General features: G+C 35.2%; 1 pseudogene; it reads right to left on the reverse strand.

The window, feature by feature from the left end:
* Positions 1-12884: 12884 nt before the first annotated feature.
* On the reverse strand, positions 12885-19278 carry LOC148563669 (uncharacterized; annotated as a pseudogene).
* Between the last annotated feature and the right edge of the window lie 3784 nt (positions 19279-23062).

Genomic DNA, 23062 nt, shown 5'->3' on the forward strand with positions numbered 1-23062 from the left:
GGATTTCTATTCTTTTCATTATTTTTTCTCTTCTTTATAGTATACATACATCACTATATATGTTTCGACTAATTTTAATAATAAGATATTAAAATATAAATATATATTAACAATAAATTAAATAATATATATTTATACACATATATATTGATTGATTTTTTGTATATATGATTATTTAATTGAATTTTTGGCTGCCTTTAGGAACATATGGGGGCGATGCATGATAGTGTTATTACATTTTTTTCAATAACAAGTTATTTTTGTTCTGAGTTGCCAACTTTTACCAAGCCAATTAACAAATTCTATGCAAATAAAAGGGAAAAAAAGATGCCTTTGCTTGTATCTATTCATATAAACCGTTCCATGAATTCATAATCACAAAAATTAAGCCATATGAAAAGGATCCAGCTCGGATCTAAGCTTATCTTTCTATTATCTTCTTCGAACTTTTCCCTTCAAGTTCAAGTTACTTTTTCCCCCCACATCTTCCGGTTACTTAATAAACCTTCCTTCCTTTCCATTTAGAAAAAAAAAGGAGACAACATAAAAGAAAAGAAAAAATAATAAATTTCTACTAAATTTATTAGTTTAATTTGAGTGAAATCAAATTATCATAAAAATAAAAAATACGTTTAGTTTATATTTTTATATTTTTATTTTTAATATTTTTATTTTTAAAATTTTATGAAAAACAAAAGGTAAAAAAACAAAAAAAAAAATAAAATTTTATTATTTTTATTTCTTTTCACAAAATTTGAAAAACATAAAGTATTGAAATAAAAATAAACAATAAACAATAAACAATAAAAATATAAGCCAAATACAATTTTTATTTTTTTATTATTTTTTTTTTACTTTTTCCAATGCTTTCTTATTTGGTAAGTAAAGCTTGTCAAGTGCAAAAAGGTAGAAACGGAGTAGAGATAAATTTTTTTATGTTTAAAAAAGTTTTAATTATTCTATTAATTTTTATAATTTTATTAGATTTTTAATTAAGATTTTATATTTTTTAATTAGATCTTTATATTATTTTTAATTTTATAATTAGATTTTTTAGTATAAAAAATATTAAAGTTAATTAAATATTTTTTTGTAAATTAAAAATATTCACAATTAAAAACCTAATTAGATCTTTAATAACATATTTTTTAAGAAAAATATTCTATTAATTTTAATATTTTTTACATGTAAATGACTTAATTATAAAATTAAAAATAATATAAAAATTTAATTAAAATAAAAAAATATAAAGACCTAATTAAAAATTAACTAATGTACAGAATAATTAAACCTTTAAAAAACTCAGATATTTATGATATCTATATATAATATCTTTAGAATAATGTATTATAATATTTTATCAATAATCATTCCATAAGGTATTGATTTGTTCTAAACCATTATTTATTTCTTTTGAAAGTTATTTTATCCAAAATTAAATTTTTTATTTAAACCAGTAGGTTTTATATTTATTTTATTTGTGCTTATTAATATTTGAAAATATTATTCTTTATTATTTAATGGATAACTTTTTATCTTTAGAAAAAATATTTTTTAAATATAATATCTACATAATGTTAAATCTTTTTAATTTACTCCTAATAATAATATAATCCGAATTGTGAAATAGTTTACAAAGAAAAATTATGTTATACTACTTTTATATATATATATATATATATATATAAAATAAATATTTCTCTATGATATAAAAGATAAATTTTGTATTATTTTAAATTTTTGTTAATTATTTTATAACTATATTATATATACATTAAAAATTAATTATCCATATAGAATACATGTATCTACATTATGACTGATTTTTTGTGTATACGTAATATTTTTTATTTAAATAATTAATTACTAGAATAATTAAATTTATTATAATAAGAATAATTAAACTTACTTATACTAGTGTAATAAATTTTTTTACGAGTTATTAAATTAAATACATGTTTTATATAGTTATTTATTAGTGATTAATTTTTAATATATAGATAATATGATTGATGTATTTAAAAAGAATATTTATATTTTTTACATATTCAATCTTTTAGGTTACGTTTGTTTACAAAGATAAGATATTGAGATAAAAATATAGAGATACAAAATTATGTTTAACGGGTGAGACATGGATAGAGACATTATGTCTTGAGACGTTGAATTAGTGTATTTTGTGTCTTTTCTGTCAAAAAAGACAGAGACATTAGACAGAGACACAACTTAATTTTTTATTTTTTTATTATTACAATCAAATTTTTATAATTATATTTTTTATCATTTTATTTTTTATTTTAAATTTTGTATGAAAGAAAAATAAGGTAAATCGAATTTTTTATTACTTATTCTATCTTATATTCAATTTATCGCCAAATAAAATATAAAAATACTATTTTTTTTTTGTATTTCTGTCTTATGTATCATGTTCTAGTATCTTATATTATCTTGTTCTCAAAACTAAATACAACCTTAAATACTAAAACTACTATGCTAATATGCCACTTTACTCCCTCTATCTTATTGACATGTGGAGGAATATCATAACATCATTCTCTTCTCTTATCATTAGTTATACTAAAAAGTAGAGAAAAAGTCAATTTTCGATCCCTAATCATTTACAAAATGAAAATTGTGCCACTTAACAATTTTAAAACCACAATTCATCTTTAACTATTTGTGGTTGACAATAACTCACACACTGATGTGTCATGTAATATGTCTAGCTGGGTTTGTTTCATTCTAAAAGGGGCTAATTGTTCCTATACCTTCTTCAAAATGATGTTGGCTCCTCATCTTATCTTTTCTCCTTCTGTATACACCCATTCTCTCATTTTTTTTTGGATAGTTAGAACTCAACAATTCAAATAGAAAGTGAGTAAAAATATAATTCAAAGAGTAAATTTCATAATGGTCTCTTAGATTCAGACAATTATCCAATGTAGTTTTCGAAACTCCAATTTCATTAGTGTAGTTCCCAAATACAGCTCTAAACACTATAGTGGTCCCTTAGCATTTTTTTGGTGATGAATAAGCTATTATCGTGTTGAGTTGACATCACTTTGTTACGCTAAAGGGTGCCAAAATATTGTCATATTGATTTGGTGCCTATATTTGATAAAAAAAAATGACGCTGTTTGGATTAAACATAGCATGTAAAATGGTCTCAATTAAACACACACACTCCACTCATCTTTTTCACTTTCAAACTCTCTCTCCTTCTTCTTCTTCTTCTCTTCATCTGTCATAGGATTTCATAGATGGAATCAAAAGCTTTGAGAATAAAAAAATCTAACTTAGGACTGAGTTAGTCATTCATCTCCTCCATTGCAAGCAAGAGGTTTTGCCATTTTTGTTATTCGCGAAAATAATTTTTTTTTTTTTTTTGCAATGCAATAATTATTCATCTTGTGAGTGTGGTTGGTATTTTATATCTTTTTTGTCAATTTAGTTTCTAAGATTTGATGGTGATTAAATTATGTTAGAATTTTGTATCGATGTTCTATTTTAACTTTATGAAACAGGACTACGGTAAACGATGGTTATAATATTAAAAAATAGGTACTTAGTGGTGTTGATTTTTTTTTTATGATGTATAAGTAGTTCATAAAAACTTGTTTGGGTTAAAGGTGACTATGAAGTAATCGTTTTTGAATTTTCTGTAGATAGAAGAGATGATAGACATTATGTTTTATCATGGGGGTGACTTCAAAAAAAATAAAGAAGAGATGATAGTATATTCTCCAGATAATAAAACTTATTTAGGTGATCTAGATGTGGATACTCTAAATGTCTTCTACTTGAAGAACTACCATAAGAAGCTTAGATATAATGAGATAAAGCAATGCTGGTGGCATATACCTATAGAGAATGGGTTAAGAAACTTGAATAGAGACAAAGAACTAAGAGAGATGGTGAATTATATTAAAAAAAATAATGAAAAAATTGATGTATATTTGGAGCACAAAGTGTTATTGCCAGAGGTTTTAGAGGGCAATAAGGCAGTTGCCTACTTAGATGATGATGATGCAAAAGGGTGCAATGCTAATACAGATACTCTATGAACTCTCCTCAAATGAGAATTATGCACTCATGGTTATTCTCATCGCCAATGATAAGTCCAATCCACCAATGTCATTTATGGACCCAACACACATTAATTCCAACTCCATTAAGAAGAATTCTCCCAAAAGAATACAAACATTACCTTTAAAAACCAAAGTTTCAACTAAGATCAAAGTTAAGCAGACCAAGCCCACCATAAGCACGCCACTAACCCTATGAAGTTCACCCATACACACCAAGTCAGATAAGCCCAATAAACCCAAATAGCCCAACAAACCTAGCATATCTAGGAGACTCTATACAAGGTCTATTGCCAGAAGATTGAAGAGCCAAATTTTTAATAATAAAATTTTTTTGAAGTATTTTTTGACTCTTATGAAAGTACAGAATATGGCTTTTTTATGCAAGCTCTTGATGCAGACAGCTCCTCTGAATTTGATACTACAAAAAAGATGTCAAAATAGGGAGTAGGAGTAGGGTGAGAAAGGTCCAAAAAAACAAGAAAGAGAAAAATGTTGGTACTCTATCTAAAAAGAAGGAGAAGATCCTGGTTGAGGTTGATGCATTAGTACAGAAAGTTAGTGATGATGAAGTAGATCTTGGTTTTGTTGGTCATTTTGCTGAAGGTGTAGATCCTGAAGATGATTCATGGCCCTCAGAGGAGATGAAGACACCCCTAAATTCAGAAGATGAACTAGAAGACAATGATTCTGATTATGGATGTCCAGTGTTTATGGAGGGTGAAAGATTTGGAGAGTTGCATCTTGAGGTTGGTATGAAGTTTGGCACCAAGTGAGAGTTTAGAGAAGTTATTTGAGAATACACAATTCAAGAGGGTAGCCACATATGTCTTGTAAAAAATGATAGCATAAGGTGCAGGGCAGTTTGAAAGGTTAAGGAACTTCTTTGGGTGATTTATGTATCAAGGGACCATGAAGATACTTGTTGGCAAATCAAAACTTTTAACGACGACCACACATATCTCAGAAAGGATAGAAATAGGACTACTAATAGGAATTGGGTTTGAAACAAGCTTGTAAAGAAGATTAAGAAATATCGTAACTTCAGATATTGTGAAACTACGACTTATTTCAGGACACGATTTAATTTGACACTAAACAAAAACTCAATCTCAAGGACTTTGATAAATGCTAGAAGTGTAGTGTATGGTGATGAAAAGGAATCACATAAGATGGTTAGGGACTAAAGCTTGACTTTGTTAAAAACCAATCTCAATTTAACAATGCAAATATGTAGCATACCTTAACCAAATGTCTTTTAGAAAATATATATGTGCTTAAGTGGCTGTAAAGATAGATTCAAAGCTGGTTGTCATCTTTTGATTGGATTAGATGGAGCATTCCTCAAGACTCGATTTGGTGGGAAGATTTTTTCAGCAATCAGATAGGATGCTAATCTCATATCTACGTCATAGCTTGGGCAATTGTGGACATAGAGAATAAGGAGAACTGGAAGTGATTTCTTGAATTACTATATCTAGACTTGCAACACTACAAAGACAATGACTGGTGCTTTATACTAGATATACAAAAGATAAAGATACATCTTCAAGAAATATTAATCCTATTGTAAGCTATGTCAATATTTAATTGCTATGATAGTTAAACTACTTGTATTATTGTTATGCTATATGATTAGTTGATGATTATCTCTTATAGACTGTTTGTGATTAAATGATATGGATTAGTTTATCATTGTATATGGCTGAGAGTATGTATGTCATATGGGACTAAGTTAGACGCTCGGATTAAACATGAGGAACTTTTATGGGTATCAAGTATCAATCTCAGGGACTATTATGTATATACATTTAAGTGAGTTCTCTATGACTACTGAATTTTACTATATTTATAGTTTTCAGAGATTAATTAGAGCAGTTCAAGAGGTGATGCTTGAGATGCATCATCGCTTCTACATTTGATATTTATGGAGAAATTCAACAAGCGTTGGAAGGACTTGCAACTAAAGGGGCTTTTGTTAGAATGTACAAAGGTAACAATATATCAAGAGTTCATGGATAGAATGAAAAAAATAAAGAAATTGAATAAGGATGAATGGACATATATTTAGATAAATGGCCAATGGAGGCAGGAACTAAGAGCTCATTCAGCCATAAATCAAAGTTGGACAACATATGTAACAATGTATGTGAGATATTCAACGCAAAGATCAAGAATGCAAGAGCAAAACCCATAATATCATTGTTGGAGAAAGTTAGAATATTTGTAATGCGGATTATAGCTAAGAACAAAGTGAAACTAAACAATCATATTGGGGTCCTCATACCAGTTATAAAGAGTAGATTGGAAAAAGTCAGAAAAGAGTTTAAGAATTATAATTAAGCCAATTTGGATAGGGGATAATGGATATAAAAATTTTGAGGTTCATAGACATCCAACTAACCATGTGGTAGAATTAGAAAAAAGGTTGTGTACCTGTCAATTCTAAATACTAACCAATCATTTACTTTATTTTTGTAATGTATCCCAACTAATTCTTTAAAAAGTATATTATTAAGCATATCGTAAAACATCTTGGTTGTTGCTCATATGTAGGTATTCCTTGTGTGCATGCATGTGCTGCACTCTCTCTAGTTAACAAGTCACCAAAACAATTTTGTCATAGATGGCTAACCATAGAGACATAAAAAAAATCATCACATTAGTTCCATTCTTTGCCAACCATTATGGGAAAAAGAAGAGGAATATAACAGGCCTCATACACCAAAGATCAAAAGAAAAACCAGAAAAACTCCAGATGAAGAGAAGGATGGATGTAGATGAGAAAGGTGGAGAAGAGTCTACTAAAATGATAATGTATGTGTCAAAGTCTGTCATTGATAGAATGTGTTCTCAACATATATACATTAAGACCTGCAATCTAAACCAAAAACCAATCCTTCTAAAACTAACTGCATATCTGCAAAATAGGCAAATAAAGATACAAACCAAAAATAGAAGAACAAATTCTTACTCTAATTATGCTAATTGATGCTATTAGCTAACAACTACTAAATATAAACACACTAATTTAGGAATAGAGATTTGGTGCGTATCACCCCCCCTCAAGTTGGAGCATGGAGATTTTAAATGCCCAACTTGTTAAGCAATGAAACAAACTGTTTTATGCCAAGTGCCTTAGTGAATATATCATCCAGTTGATCTTGAGTGGAAACATAAGAAGGACAAATGTGATTATGAAGAATCTCATCACGAATAAAATGACAATCTACTTCGATGTGTTTCGTTCTTTCGTGGAAGACCGGATTTTTGGCAATATGAAGGGTGGCTTGACTGTCACAAAAAAGAGAAATTGGCGTAGGATGAGGAACACCCAAGCAAGTCAAAATATCCTTAAGCCATTTTAGTTCACAGGTGATGGTGGCCAACTGGCCATAGACCTGTATTCCGCTTCGGCAGAGAATTTAGAGACAGTGAGTTGTTTCTTTGTCTTCCAAGAGATCAGAGAATGGCCAAGAGAAATGAACCAACCAGTAAGAAATTTGCGTGTGAGTGGGCATCCTGCCCAGTCTGAATCACACCAGCCATAGAGGCATAGATCAGAGTCCCGTTGCAGAAGAATACCTTGACCAGGTTGACCTTTTAAATAACGAACAACTCGAAGAGCACCTTGCCAATGTTCCTCTCGAGGTTGTTGCATAAACTGAGACAAAATATAAACACTATATGAGAGTTCGGGCCGGGTAAAACATAAGTAGATGAGACGCCCAACAAGGCGGCAATATTGGGTAGGATCAGACAGTAGGGGCCTCATAGCTAAGGCCAATCGATGATTATCTTCCATAGGAGTAAGAGTCGGTTTAGCCCCAAGAAGCCCAATTTTGGCAATTATGTCTAAGGCATATTCCTGCTGGCTCAAATAAATGCCTGTGGGAGATCTCGCGACTTCTACTCCCAAGAAGTACTTCAGCTTGCCTAAGTCTTTCATATAGAAGCAACGGTGAAGATAGTTTTTGAAACTACAAATGGCCACATGATCATTTCTCGCAATAACAAGATCATCAACATACACCAGGACCACATGTTGTACATTTTCTTTTCGAAAAACAAACAGAGAATGATCTGACTTTGAGTATTAAAAACCATACTTAACCAGAGCAGTAGAGAGAGTAGCAAACCAACAACGAGGCACTTGACGAAGGCCATATAGGGATTTTCGAAGGCGACATACCAATCCTTTTTGTGACAGTGAGAACCCAGGCGATGGTTTCATGTACACATCTTCCTCAAGGTCACCGTGTAGAAAAGCATTGTGAACATCCATTTGATGGAGTTCCCAGTCTCTAGCTGTAGCAACCGCCAAAACAGTGCAAATAGTAGCTATCTTGGCCACAAGAGCAAATGTTTCTGTGTAGTCTATTCCCTCCACTTGACGATTTTTCAGGACAACAAGGTGAGCTTTAAATCGTTCAATGCTACCATCTGAATGATACTTGATTCTGTAAATCCATTTGTTGCCAAGAGCTTTCTTGCCGACAGGAAGAGGTGTGAGATCCCAAGTTCTATTCCGTTGGAGGGCATTAATCTCCTCAGCCATAGCGTCCCTCCAACGTGCATCTCGAACAGCTTCGGAGAAAAGTGTAAGTTCCTGCTCATCTTGAAGGGCTGTGAGAAAAATGCGATGGGAGGAAGAAAATTTTTCACAATTCATATAGTTTGCCAAAGGATAGACCATACCTGAGGAGCTCGATGGAGAGGGAGAACGACTTGATGGATTGGGAGGTACTATGGTGTAAGTGACGAAATCTCGTAGCTTGACAGATGGTATCTTCAGTTGATGTCCTCTTCCAAGTGGCGCGATGGTGGTAGGTTCAGGCATAGCGGAGATGGTGGTGGCAGGAGCGGTCGGTACCGACGATGAAGTGGCCTCCAAACTCCCAATATCATTGTGAGTATCGAGGGTGTCTCTTTGTGGTGAGATGCTGCAACCTTGTTCTGTATTGATGGGCTCCGTGTGGTAATTGGGCCTAATTTGACCAATTTGGCAATTAGGCCCTAATTCTTCCTCATTGAGTGCACCAAGTCTAGCAAGAACTTCATTCTCAATGGTAGTAGCTGAACCCGTTATAGGAGCACTGGTTTTAATGGAAAAAGAGAAATCATCTTCAACAAACCTTACATCACGTGAGATAAAGAATGTTTCGTTGTCAAGATCAAACAATTTCCACCCCCTTTGGCCATGAGGATAACCAACAAACACACACTTACAGCTCCTGCTAGCAAATTTATCTCCTTGTCGATTTTGGTTGTGTGCATAACACAGGGACCCAAATACCCTCAAGTGTGCATAGGAGGGGGATTTTCCATTCACAACTTTATAAAGAGTCTTTCCATTGAGGACAGATGAAGGTGTCAGATTAATCAAATAACCGGCTGTCAGAATGCATTCTCCCCAAAAACTACTGGGAAGGCTCCCTTGGAATCGAAGTGCACGTGCTACGTTGAGGATATACATGTGCTTCCTTTCAACCCTACCATTTTGTTGTGGTGTCCCTACACATGAAGTTTGATGCATGATCCTATTTTTCAAGAAATATGATTTCAAGCACATAAACTCAGCTCCATTGTCACTGCTGAAGGTTGTGGTAGGCTTAGAGAAGGGGGGTTGAATCTATGCCTTCCTTTTTGTTGTTGTTATGACCCTTTTAAACAAAATTATAATTCTGATTCTATTTAAACTAAGCAGAGGAAATTTATGAGACAATTTATTTTTGTCTCATGAATATCAGAAAACAGAACACAGCAGAGAAGAGAAAAGCTAACACCAGCATGTATCCTGGTTCGGTTGCCTTGTGCTATGCAACCTACGTCAAGTCTCCTCCACAACAGTGGAAGAATTTTCACTATAGTTAACAGTATTACATACACCTTTCACAGGATTGACCCAATCCTTTCACACTCAAGTTCTAACCTAACTTGACATTGGTTATGCTAATACCTAACTATTCACTCTTAGTGCTAACCCAACTAAGAAAGGGATACCTTACAGGTACAAGATACAAGACACTTAACCAACCTAAAGAAATCAGAAAATAACTCTAGACTTTTCTCTCAAGTGTTTCTCTCAACCTTTTTTCACTCATGGCTTTTTCTTAAGCTTTCTCACACTGCCTTTTCTCACAAAAAATTACAGAAAGATAAACTTAGAAAAGTGCATTACAATCAGTAAAACATGAAGGAGATTGATTTCATCAACAGCCTCTGTGCTATGTGAAAAATCAGATTGGCAAGTCTCTGATTCAGTTCTTCATACTAGCGGAATACACCTTTGATTAGGTTACACTGTCCAGTTAGTTGAACTTCTTCAAAGAGCTCTCTCAGAACAAAACTTCTATTCACTGGTTTTCTCTCCTTGCTTCTGAATGAGCAGAAAGTCTTCTTTTATCTCCTTGCATGTTGCTTGGTTCTTCTTCCAAGGTCAACACCTTGAGCCTTGAGCGTCACCAACCCACAGATACACTTTTTCTCCTTAATCCCCAGAGTAGAAACTCTCCTTCTGACTTCCTCATCTTGACCGAAAGCCATATAACAGCAACCATAGAAATCTTCCCATGGTCAACTTGATCTTAGCCCTTGAAAACCAACTTGGTCCCCAAGTCATGTTTAAGACCGTGGATACACAGCAGAGAAGAACAGAAACCATCTTTCTTTTGTATCCCATTTCGGATAGAGCAGAGAGTTGGGAAGAAGAGAAGAAGATCTGATGCATGCAAGAGGAAATGGGTTACCTTTAACCTAAGCTTGATTTGGTTTGGATTTTCTGATTAGACTTCTGTGTTTCAAGCTTAATCCTTCTCTCTCTTGCTTCTTTGGTGACTAGCTTAGGGAAGAAACTCTTTTTCTCTTTCTCACTTTTCTGATTTTCTGATTTGACTGAGACAGAGAAGAAAAGGAACGTTGATTTAGTGAAAGCAAGTGAGAGGGAATTGAAATTCAATTCGGGCTTGGATCGGGTTCTTCTCAAGTTCAGCCCGTTTTGATTTCTTTGGCTTTTTGCTTTTCCTTGGGCTCTCAATTTTGCTTTCAGCCCACCATCCTTGCTAATTGCTTTTCATTCCATTTGGGCTATTGAATTCTAGCCTGCAATAATAAACAATTAGTAATAAGTAATTATAATTAATCAACACCAATTATTTATTTTGCCCAAAAATAATGTTTGTCATCACTAATTAATTTGGTTAATTTCTTAACTCAACAATCTCCCCCTTGATGACAAACATGATTTAAGCAATAATAAAAAAGGAAATGAATTTGAGTAAGGTATGGAAATTCCCTTTGATTTTTGTCATTTGCTTTTATGTTGCTCCCCCTGGATTTATGCTTTCTTCTTTGTTCCTATTTTTCATTGTTCTTAAAGAGAGCACAATAAAGAGCTACATACATTTATCTTGGCTAAGGGATATCAAATAACCAACATCACATAATCAGCCCAACATCAAGCTAATATCAGCAGTAAAAGGATTCAGCATGTAAAATCAAGTTTTAATGCAGCAATTGGACAAAAATCCCAAAAGAATCATCGTAGCTGCAGCAAAGCCAAAAAATCCTAGGACATATTTCCTATTCCTATATTTATCCTACTCCCCCTTTTGTCATCAAGGGCGGATAATAGGCATGATCAACAAAAACAAAGTCTTGTATCCTGCAGAAAAGAGTTAGTTCACAGTGCAAAGTACTAACTAAACTACCAAAGGTGCAGCAGTATTTAGAGTTATTACAGTCATCCAAAATAAAACAGTTCAAAAGTAGCAAAAGAAAAATAGAGTTCATGAGACAAAAAGAGAGCAGCAGCAGTTTTCATGAGACAATTTCTAGGCATCAGAACCATTCCCTTCCGAATTGGCTTCCTCTTCAACATCAGTGGTAGGGTCTTCATCCTCTTGAAGGTTATCGATGAAGGACATGAATACAGCCACTCTATCCCTTGATTTATTTAGGAAATTATCATGCTTGCTAGCCAGCTTCCTTTGCTCTTTGCTCATAGCAATCAAGTGATTTGATTGAGAAACGAACTCCTGAACAACATCTTTGACCACATTCAACAAGGCAGATTTCTTTCCAGTAGAGATGGATGTACCCTCAGTTGAAAGAGCAGGAGAATCCTCAGAGACAAAGTCATCATCTTCATCATCTAGGACAACCCTTTCAGATCTAGTGGGTCCTTTTTGTTGTTTCACTGAACCACCCCCTTTTAGGTATGAATGTCTATTTTGATATTCCTCATTGGTCAAGTCAACACCAAAATACTCAAATATGCAAGTTAGAAACATGCCATAAGGAAGTGCTTTGTCCTTTTCACTCCTAACAGAGTCAAACATATATCTAACCATCAAGTATGCAAATGAAATTTCAGTTTTGGTGAGAAGGGCATATAAAACAAGAGTATCAGTGTAGGAAACCCTTTGATATGAGCCGCTTTGAGGCAACATAATGTGGTTGATCATTCGGTGCAACTGAGCACGCTCATATCCTAGGGCTTTGTGATTGGGTGTAATACCATCAATTAAAGAAACATGTTCACAAATGTAAGCCAATGTACCATGATAAGAAATTCCAACTCCTTCATCCCACTTAACCGAAGTGTAAGCACAAGGCCCAACATCAGTATACTTCAATGCATCACTGATAGTTTCATTATTTAAAACTATGTCTCGGCCCTTTACATATGAATGAGCAGTGCCTTCATGATAAGTCATGTTTGCATAAAATTCTTTGACTAAGGGATAAACAGGCTTTTTGATGTCAAAAAGATGATTCCAGTCCAGAAAAATTAAGTTATCAACAAATGGAAAACCTTTTTTTTTTCAAAGATGGCAGATCAGCGAGAAAAGATGGACATAGGGTACGATACTTGATAACCTCATCATAAAAGTCATTATTCATGGCAGATTTGAATCTATAGGGGTTATAGTTCGAGTGAGAGGTCAAAAAGTGAGCTTTGTGATCAAAAGGTCCAATGTCTGGTTCTTTAACATTTTTTAGAGGGACTCGAGTGTTACCTCGTTGAGAGTGCACAGGAACCGATCTGGATTTGGGTTGTGTTGGTTTGGGAATAGGTTCCTCAGCCACCGGACGTTTGCCCTTGGAGGAGCTAGGCTTCACAGAACCAGGTTTTGAGGAGCCTGGCTTGGATGGTGTGACCTTCGGTAGTGGTGTCGGCTTGGCAGGGCAGGGTACCTTGGCGTGGTCTTGGTTTGTGCCATGGGAGTAGTGCAAGGAGGAGAGGTAGGAGGAGAAGGAGATGGAGTAAAGGTCCGGTCTTGGGAGCGAGTGGAAGGCTTTGTGGGAAGCTTGTACACTTTTTCATGAGGAGACCTTTTAGCAATGGTTTTCTTCCTCATTTGGTTGGTTTCAGTCTTTTGAGGGAAGATAAGCAGTAAAGTGAGTGGGAAGAAACCGAAGAGTTATGGAGGGAAGAGAGAGAGTGTTGGTAACCGTACCCAAAAGAAAGTTTTTCAAACCATGCAACTGCATCATCTATTGAAAAGACTTGAAAAGACATGACCTCATACAAGAAAGATTTTATTTGATTAAAAATAAAACAGGAAAACAATTTTAAATTTTGAAAGACAACAAAATTAAGCTGAAACCCTTTTTGGACCAAAAAAAATTAAATCCACTTGAAAACCTTTTTGGGCCACAAAACATTAAATGAAAATCCTTTATGAAAACTTGAACACACAAGCCATAAAAAATAACAAACAAAATTGTAACATTCATGTTGGGCCCATAGGTGGTTTGAACAAAGGAAACACATAGGGCTACCCAGATCTGACTTGAGGTTGGCCCAGATTAACTTTCACTTGAAACAAGCCCAGAACACGCTGATTTGAAGGAAACGTTCATCACCTGCCCAGAATTGTCTCATACCTATTTATGAGACAAAAATCTCCAGTAAATACATCAGCATATTTCAAATAAAGAATCATAACTCAAAATTTCTAGACAAGTCCTAAGCATGCAGAATCTATCCTCAGCTAATGGTTTTGTGAAAATATCTGCTAATTGCTCCTCTGATTTAACAAATTGAATACTAATATCCCCCTTTTGGACATGTTCTCTTATTGAGTGAAATTTCACTTCAATATGCTTAGTCCTAGAGTGCAAAACTGGATTTTTAGAAATATTAATGACACTTATATTATCACACATCAAGGGAATATTTTCAGCATGTAATTTGTAATCGGCAAGCTGTGTTTTTAACCATAAAAGCTGAGAACAACAAGAAGAAGCAGCAATATACTCAGCCTCAGCAGTGGATAAGGCCACTGTTGGTTACTTTTTACTTGACCAAACATTCAATGACTTTCCAAGGAAGCAACATAGGCCTGAAGTACTCCTTCTATCAACTCTATCACCAGCAAAATCTACATCGCAATAACCAACTGCAGAAAAATCATCAATCTTAGGATACCAAAGACCAAAATTGGATGTGCCATGAACATATCTAATGATCCTCTTAACTGCAGAAAGATGTGACTCTTTTGGTTTGGATTGGAACCTAGAACACAATCCAACACTTTACACAATATCGAGTCTAGAGGAAGTTAAGTACATAAGAGAACCAATCATTCCTCTATACATAGTCTCATTAACATCTTTCTCAGTTTCTCCCTTATCTAATTTTGAATTAGGATGCATGGGAGTACCCATGGGTTTGGCATTTTTCATACCAAATTTCTTAACTAATTCCTTGGCATACTTCTCTTGATGAATGAAAATACCATTTTCAGTTTGTTTAATTTGTAGCCTAAGAAAAAAATTAAGTTCACCCATCATACTCATGTCAAATTTACTTGTCATGAGCTTTCCAAATTCAGAACAAAGGGATTCATTAGCTGATCCAAAAATAATGTCATCAACATATATTTAGACTAGAATAAAAGAATCATTAGAATTCTTGATAAATAGAGTTGTGTCAGTGGTACCTCTTTGAAAACCATTTTTCAAAAAAAAAAAAGAGCTAAGTCTCTCATACCAAGCTCTAGGAGCTTGTCTTAAACCATAGAAAGCTTTAGATAATTTGAAAACATGATTAGAATGCTCTTTATTTTCAAAACCAGGAGGCTGCTCCACATACACTTCTCTATCTATCACACCATTCAAAAATGCACATTTCACATCCATTTGATATAATTTAAAATCACAAAATGCAGCATAAGCTAAGTGAAGTCTTATGGCTTCCATTCGGGCAACAGGGGCAAAGGATTCATCAAAGTCTATTCCTTCTTCTTAGTCATATCCTTGTGCCACTAGCCTTGCCTTGTTTCTTACAATGCTACCATCTTCTCCCAACTTGTTTCGAAATATCCACTTGGTGCCGGTCACTTTCTTTCCACTTGGCCTTGGAACCAAAGTCCACACTTGGCTTTTTTCAAACTTAAGAAGCTCATCCTCCATAACTTTAATCCAAGAAGGGTCACTAAGGGCTTCCTTGACATTTTGAGGCTCTATTTGTGAAAGAAGGGCAATGTTTGATCCTTCATTTGCCTTTCTAGTGGAAGACCGTGTTTGCACTCTATGAGAAATATCCCCAATGACAAATTCCTCAAGATAATTCTTCAAGAATCTCCATTCACGAGGTCTAGTGGATTTGGAGGCAGATTCAGATACCAAGGGAATCTGGGTGCTGTTGTCTTCAGGGTTTCCTTCAGATTCGTGAGACAAAATGGAATTGTCTCTTAATTTTTCAGCAACAGCAGTTTCTGGTTCAGCTTGAACAGAATTTCTATTTTCTTGATTTTGCACAGTTTCAACTTCCTTTTGAGCTTGATTTCCTGCATCACAATCTTCCAAAATGCTTTGCACCAAGTTAGTATCACAAAATGTAACATGTATGGACTCTTCAATAATCCTAGCATCTTGATGATACACCCTATAGGCTTTACTAGTTGTGGAATATCCTACAAACAAACACTCATACGCCTTTGGATCAAACTTACCCAAATTCTCTTTGTTATTCAAAACAAAACATTTACATCCAAAGATGTGTAAGTAATCTAAGTTTAGTGGGTAGCCTTTCCAAAGTTCATAAGGGGTTTTCTTCAAAAATTTCCTTATGATTGTTCTATTCAAAATGTGGCAAGCCGTGTTAACCGCTTCAGCCCAAAGGAATTTTGGAACATTGCTCTCAGAAAGCATAGCTCTTGTCATTTCTTGTATGCTTCTATTTCTTCTTTCCACAACACCATTTTGTTGTGGTGTTCTTGGACAAGAGAAGTTGTGAGATATTCCAAATTTCTCACAAAAGGATTCAAATAAATTATTTTCAAATTCAGTTCCATGATCACTTCTTATAGAAGAGATTTTTAAATCCTTTTCATTTTGAATTTTCTTGCAAAAAGGTTCAAAGGCCGAAAAGGCTTCATTTTTGTGTGCAAGAAAAAAAACCCAACCAAACCTAGTATAGTCATCCACAATTACTAAACCATAATGTTTACCACCTAGGCTTTGAGTTCTTGTTGGACCAAATAAATTAATGTGTAGCAACTCAAGTGGTCTTTTAGTAGAGATGTCTTCCTTTGGTTTAAAAGAACTTTTTGTTTGTTTTTCCATTTGGCAAGCATCACAAGTGATGTCTTTGTCAAACTTTATCAAAGGAAGACCTCTTACTAATTCTTTCTTTACAAGTTTGTTTATTTGAAACATACTTGCATGGCCCAATCTCTTGTGCCATAACCACTTTTCAGATTCTTTAGAGTGAAGACAAGCTACATTTTGATCTTTTAGTTCATCAAGAGTAAGTCCATACATATTATTAAAACGCTTGGCAACAAACATCACTTCATTTGTCTTTTCATTAACAACACAGTATTCAAGCCTTTTGAAAATAACTAAATATCCTAAATCACACAGCTGACTTATGCTCAAAAGATTGTGCTTCAAACCACATACCAAAAGTACATCATCAATGAAGGTAGATTGCTCATTACCTACTTTTCCAACAACAATGATTTTACCTTTACCATCATCTCCAAAAATCGCAAAACCTCCATCATACTTATTTAGTTTGATGAAGTAAGTTGACCTTCCAGTCATGTGCCTTGAACATCCACTATCCAGTACCACATGTCCTTTTTGTTCTTGGATGCTAGGCAAATCTGCATGAAGAGTTTCAAGTAGCCTTAGGTATCCAAATTAATTTGGATCCTTTGAAGTTAATCCATCTTGGTTGCCCAAGTGCATTGAAATCACCAACAATATTGTAAACTTTGTTTCCTACAACTCTCTTTTCAATGAAACATTGTGCATATGAGTGACCAAATTTCTTGCAATTGACACAATGATTTTCTGATGTGTGTCGCTGAAATTGAGGTGAGTTATATTGCTTGAAATGATTAAAGTGTTGAAATTTTCTAGTTTTTGGAGGAGATGCATTTCTTTTGACAAACTGATTTTTATTAAAGTTATTCCTATCTGCAAAAGCATTTTCACCAGAATTTCTTTGAACATTTTTACCTTTCGAATATGAGGTTTTGTTGTAAAATGGTGGTTTCTTGAAAACAGCCTCATTTTTCGAAATGTAACCCAAACCTGGCCGGTTTGAACTCAGATCAGTTCTTGGTGAAGGCTCAGTTTCACTTGTGTATACTTCATCAAATTTTTCTTCAAAAGTTGAAATATATCCAATACCCGATCTATTTGGTATGGATTTGGTATTTGATGAAGAAGCCACAAATTTTATAGAGGAAGTGTTGGAAACTGCATCTTCCTTGGCTATGTAGCCTAAACCAGATTTTTCAAACAGTGGTCTTTGACTTGCAAGTAATTTGTCCAAGTTACTAGAACCTTGAGCAAATTTTGCTAAGTCACCATTCAGCCTTTTAATCATATCATTTAATCTTTCATTTTCAGCAATTAACTCATGAGAAGGATCCACAATGTGCTTTCCTTTTAATTTTTCAACTTCAGATTTTAGAAATCTGTTTTCTTCAATGATGTCCAAAGCACATTCAGTTTCCTTCACTTTTTCTTTTAAAAAATCATTTTCAACTCTTAACACATCTCTTTCAGATCTGCATTCATTGTACTTGTCAAGCAGTTTTGAGGTGTTTAAAGTGAGATCATCAATAATAGCATGTAAGTCCTCAATGGTCAAATCATAATAATTTACCTCATCAAGATTGTTGTTTCCAGCCATGAAACAGTCTTTGTCATCTCCTTCAGATTCTTCTTCTTCATTTGAGTCGTTCTCAAGATCCTCCCAAGCTGCCATGAGTACTCTCTTCCTTTCTTTCTTTCCTCTGTCTTCCTTTTTGAGCTTTGGACAGTTTAGCTTGAAGTGTCTAGCCTCCTTGCAGTGGTGGCACGTCACTTTGCTCAAGTCAATCTTGTGCTCCTTTGAACTTGAACCCTTGTATTTGCCCTTGTTCTTCATCATCCTTCTAAATCTCCTAGCAAAAAACAAAAGCTCGTCATCTGAAATACCATCACTAGACTCACTTTCTTTCGGTTCTATTTGTGACTTGAGAGCTATTCCCTTTTTCTTTGAGTCTGTCTTTGTGTGTGTGGCTTCATAGGCAAGGAGTTTTCCTCTCAGCTCATTATAGGTTATGGGACTTATGTTGTTACTCTCGGTTAGGACAGTGGCAGTGTTTTCCCATTCTTTTGTGAGGCTTCTAAGGAGTTTTCTCACCAAGATTTATTCTGCATAGTTTGTACCCATAGCATCAAGGTTGTTGATTATGATTGAGAATCTCTCAAACGCTTCATCAATGCTTTCTCCATCCTTCATGCTAAACATCTCGTACTCTTTTTGCAGCATATCTATCCTCGTTTCTTTGACTTGTTTAGTGCCTTCGTGTGTAACCTGGAGTTTTTCACAGATTTCTTTGGCTGTCTTGCATCTAGACACCTTCTGGTACTCTTCAAAGCTGATAGCACAATGAAGGAGGTTGATTGCTTTAGCATTCAGCTCTATCTTCTTCTTATCATCTTCATTCCATTCAGCTTCTTCTTTTGGAGTCACCACTCCATCAGCACTTGTTTTTGTTGGGATCTTGGGACCGCTCACAATAATCTTCCATAAGTTGTAGTCAATGGATTGGATGAAAATCCTTATCCTTTCTTTCCAGTAGGAGTAGTTCTTCCCGTTGAAGAAAGGTGACCGGTTGTTTGACTGGCCTTCAGTGAGGGTGTAGGCAACTGTGGTTGTGCCCAAGTTGTTTGCCATTGGATCTTTGCTCCAAGCGGTTAAGCTTGATTCTTGAGATCTTAACTCTTGATACCAATTGAAGGTTGTGGTAGGCTTAGAGAAGGGGGGTTGAATCTATGCCTTCCTTTTTGTTGCTGTTATGACCCTTTTAAACAAAATTACAATTCTGATTCTGTTTAAACTAAGCAGCGGAAATTTATGAGACAATTTATTTTTGTTTCATGAATATCAGAAAATAGAACACAGCAGAGAAGAGAAAAGCTAACACCAGCATGTATCCTGGTTCGGTTGCCTTGTGCTATGCAACCTACGTCCAGTCTCCTCCACAACAGTGGAAGAATTTTCACTATAGTTAACAGTATTACATACACCTTTCACAGGATTGACCCAATCCTTTCACACTCAAGTTCTAACCTAACTTGACATTGGTTATGCTAATACCTAACTATTCACTCTTAGTGCTAACCCAACTAAGAAAGGGATACCTTACAGGTACAAGATACAAGACACTTAACCAACCTAAAGAAATCGGAAAATAACTCTAGACTTTTCTCTCAAGTGTTTCTCTCAGCCTTTTTCCACTCATGGCTTTTACTTAAGCTTTCTTACACTGTCTTTTCTCACAAGAAATTACAGAAAGATAAACTTAGAAAAGTGCATTACAATCAGTAAAACATGAAGGAGATTGATTTCATCAACAGCCTCTGTGCTATGCGAAAAATCAGATTGGCAAGTCTCTGATTCAGTTCTTCATACTCGCGGAATGCACCTTTGATTAGGTTACTCTGTCCAGTTAGTTGAACTTCTTCAAAGAGCTCTCTCAGAACAAAACCTCTATTCACTGGTTTTCTCTCCTTGCTTCTGAATGAGCAGAAAGTCTTCTTTTATCTCCTTGCATGTTACTTGGTTCTTCTTCCAAGGTCAACACCTTGAGCCTTGAGCTTCACCAACCCACAGATACACTTTTTCTCCTTAATCCCCAGAGTAGAAACTCTCCTTCTGACTTCGTCATCTTGACCGAAAGCCATATAACAGCAACCATAGAAATCTTTCCATGGTCAACTTGATCTTAGCCCTTGAAAACCAACTTGGTCCCCAAGTCATGTTTAAGACCGTGGATACACAGCAGAGAAGAACAAAAACATTCTTTCCTTTGTATCCCATTTCGGATAGAGCAGAGAGTTGGGAAGAAGAGAAGAAGATCTGATGCATGCAAGAGGAAATGAGTTACCTTTAACCTAAGCTTGATTTGGTTTGGATTTTCTTATTAGACTTCTGTGTTTCAAGCTTAATCATTCTCTCTCTTGCTTCTTTGGTGACTAGCTTAGAGAAGAAGCTCTTTCTCTCTTTCTCACTTTTTTTATTTTCTGATTTGACTGAGACAGAGAAGAAAAGGAACGTTGATTTAGTGAAAGCAAGTGAGAGGGAATTGAAATTCAATTCGAGCTTGGATCGGGTTCTTCTCAAGTTCAGCCCGTTTTGATTTTTTTGGCTTTTTGCTTTTCCTTGGGCTCTCAATTTTGCTTTCAGCCCACCATCCTTGCTAATTGATTTTCATTCCATTTGGGCTATTGAATTCTGGCCTGCAATAATAAACAATTAGTAATAAGTAATTATAATTAATCAACACCAATTATTTATTTTGCCCAAAAATAATGTTTGTCATCACTAATTAATTTGGTTAATTTCTTAACTCAACAACTGCGTACTTTCTTAATGCGTTTCCCATACTGCCTTTTCACAAGTGTAAAGAAATCTATCAAAGTTTGTGACACTTCTTTCTTTTCACACAACAAGTAAATCCATACAGCACGAGAACAGTCATCAACGATTGTTAAGAAATATGAAGCACCACTAGATGAAGGAGTTCTATAAGGTCCCCACAAATCACAATGTATTAATTCAAAATTATCAGAAGCATGCCAATTACTCAAAGAAAATTTTTCTCTACTTTGTTTGGATTTTTCACACACTTCACAAGTTTTATTCAAACACTCTCTTCTACTACAGCTGCCCAAATTTGGAATCATCTGAACAATGTTATAAGATGGATGTCCAAGGCGCTTGTGCCACAATTACAGTTGAGAATCTCCACCAGCTTGAAATACTTTTACGTCACTTACACCACGATAGAAATAAAGTCCATCATTCCGTTCACCCGCTCCAATCGGAATCTTCAAAGTGAGGTCCTGCAATAGACACAATTTGTTAGTGAACAACGCCACACATTCTTCTTCATCAGTTAATTGTGATACTGATATTAAATTGCATCTCAATTGTGGCACGTATAAAACATTTTTAAGCCTTAGTCCTCTATCGAGAATTGCTGTTCCTTCCTTGTTAGCAAGCACTTTTTCTCCATCTGGCAACCCAACTGGGCATCCCTGTATGTCCCATAAGTCACACAAGTTTCTCAAGGTTCCTGTCATATGATTAGAAGCACCACTATCCACAATCCACAATTCCCAAAATTTCTTACCAGTCATTTTTCCATGATCATTTGATTTTTGTGAATTTAATGCCGCCATTAACATGTTCCATTGCTCTTCGCTGATTCCTGTCACCTCAAGTTTCTGTTTTTCTGCGCTTGATTTGATCCCGCTTTCGATTCCGACATGAACCACATTTGCACGAAATTGTCCTTCTTTTCCTCGGTTTCCACCCGATATTTGTTGGGTTCTTCCAGTGGTTCGGCCCTCATTTCGCGGTCAGTCACCCCACCATTCAGGGTATCCAACAAGTTGAAAGCACCCTTTTGTATCATGGCCAGACCTCCCACAATGAGAGCACACAATTGTTTTGTCCTTTGCTTCACCTCTTTCCCTTAGTTTGTATCTTGTCTGGACAGCGAGGCCTACTACCATACCTCTTTCCTCCTTCGATCTAGTGATTGTCTTCATTCTCTCTTCTTGCACCATCATAGCATAAACTCGGTTCAGTGGAGGCAGGAGATCTGTTGCTAGAATGTTGGACCGAACTGTCCCGTAACCCACATCGTCCAGCCCCATTAGAAACCGATGAACCTTTTCTTCTTCTCTACACTTGTCAATTTGTAATGCAAGATTGCACTTGCATCCTCCACACACACATCTTAGAATTTGCTCAAAATTTGCCAGCTCATCCCACAAAGCTTTCAATTTTCTATAGTAATTTACCATGGACATTCCCTGTTGTTTACATCCCGTCAATTCTGCCTTCAGCTGTTGTATCCTCGGACCGTTTGTTATACAGAAGCGTTCTTGTATTTTTTTTTCACAAGTCCTTCGCGTTTTCCACATATGCAACAGTTGAGCGCAAACTTGGCTCAATGGTATTCAGGATCCAGGACACAATCATGGACTGAACAGTCCACCAATCTTCCAATTTTGGAGCATCACTTGCTGGCTCCTTGTGGGTTCCATCTATAAACCCCCACTTTCTTTGAGCCCATAGAGATATCTTCACCGCTCTAGCCCATTCGTCATAGTTTTCACCTCTCAGCTGTACATGTGTGATGATATTTTCAGGGTTGTCACTCGCACTCAGCTCATAAGGTGATGGAGTTTTCTTGCTTCCATCGCCTTCAGTCTTTTCTACAATTATCTTTACAGCATTTTCATCCTCTTCTTTTGCTTCCATCCTCACAGTGGAGATCTGCCCTTGATTTGAATATCAGAGTTTGGGTAGCTCTGATACCATGCTAAAATGATAATGTATGTGTTAAAGTCTGTCATTGATAGAATGTGTTCTCAACATATAAACATCAAGACCTGCAACCTAAACTAAAAACCAATCCTTCTAAAACTAACTGTATATCTGCAAA

Source organism: Arachis ipaensis, chromosome B5 (assembly GCF_059453495.1).
Source record: "Arachis ipaensis isolate K30076 ecotype BB chromosome B5, ASM5945349v1, whole genome shotgun sequence".
Lineage (NCBI taxonomy): Eukaryota > Viridiplantae > Streptophyta > Magnoliopsida > Fabales > Fabaceae > Arachis > Arachis ipaensis.